The following is a 1,189-nucleotide window of genomic DNA, read 5'->3' as shown; positions in this document are numbered from 1 at the left end:
CTGCCGGTCTGATAAGGACTGTCCTGGGCAAAGGGAACATCTCTGGGAAAGCCCAGGCTGAGGGGAGCGGGCTGGAGGAAGGCGGCACCGGCCTCGCTTTCGGTCTGTCTTCCGCCGAGCCTCAGCCGCAGCCTCCCTGGTCTGCTTCATAGGCAGAGACGTCAAAGGCCTCCTCCAGCTCCTGAAGGTGGCCCTTGCAGGCCTATCTACACTTGGGGGGGCCGCAGGTGACGTGGTGGTTAAGGTGCTGGAATCCCACATGATCAATGTGGTTCTAGTACTGGACCCTGTGACTTGAAAAATCACACCTGGTGTGTGTGTGTGTGTGGCTATGTGTGCCCAAAAATCTCTAGAGGAGAATGGAGGAGAAGGGATTGAGGCATGGCCATCTCCCCAGGAAGGTGATTTCTCACTCCCCCCCACCCTCTCTCTCTCTGGCGAGTGCACTTACCCTATGACAAGAATCTAAAAAAGAACAAGAAAAAAAAATGCACTTGGGTAACAAGATTGAGTTGGAGGTTTTAGCCTGAAGTTTACAGATGGCCCGGTAGGGAACTGAGGGGAAAGGCGAGATCCCAGAAAGCCGCAGGGGGCTGGGAATCCGCCTTGCTAAACTGTAGATTACATGGCCTGGAGAGTGCTGGGGTCCCACAGTTACATGCAGAGTTGAAACATGTGCATCCCCACTGCCATCCCCCATGGTCCTCCAGAGTCCTTCAGAGGACCGAAACCCAGAAATGTTTGGGCCACTACTACACAGGATCCCACCGGAAATGGAAAGCATGGCTCGCCTGGCCCTAGCTGCTGCGTCTCCGAGCACTACAAAAGCCCCAGAGAGCTAGAGTCAATGCTGCGATGCCAGGCACATGCACATGCACACGCACACACACACACATCTCACCCAAGCACTGCTTAAGAATGAACAAAGTGGTCCAAAGGGAAATACTGGAGTAGAAGCAGAAAACCTCAGCCTTGAGTGAGTGTTCCCCTGAGCCTCCGTTTCCCCTAAAAACATCATTTCTCGGAAGGCTAGACGAGGAACTCAGAGATAAGTCTCCCAGTCCCTGCCTGGATGAGGCCCTTCCCACGGGGCCGTCTACCGGGAGCTGCTCACTGGTGCCTCCCACACCTCAGCACAGCACGCAGGACAAGGGCATGCACCCAGGACCAGGCCTCTCCCCAGGTCACA

This window comes from Tupaia chinensis, unplaced genomic scaffold, assembly GCF_000334495.1.
Source record: "Tupaia chinensis unplaced genomic scaffold, TupChi_1.0 Scaffold000146_1, whole genome shotgun sequence".
NCBI classification, from domain to species: domain Eukaryota; kingdom Metazoa; phylum Chordata; class Mammalia; order Scandentia; family Tupaiidae; genus Tupaia; species Tupaia belangeri.
This window is presented reverse-complemented; position numbering follows the sequence as displayed.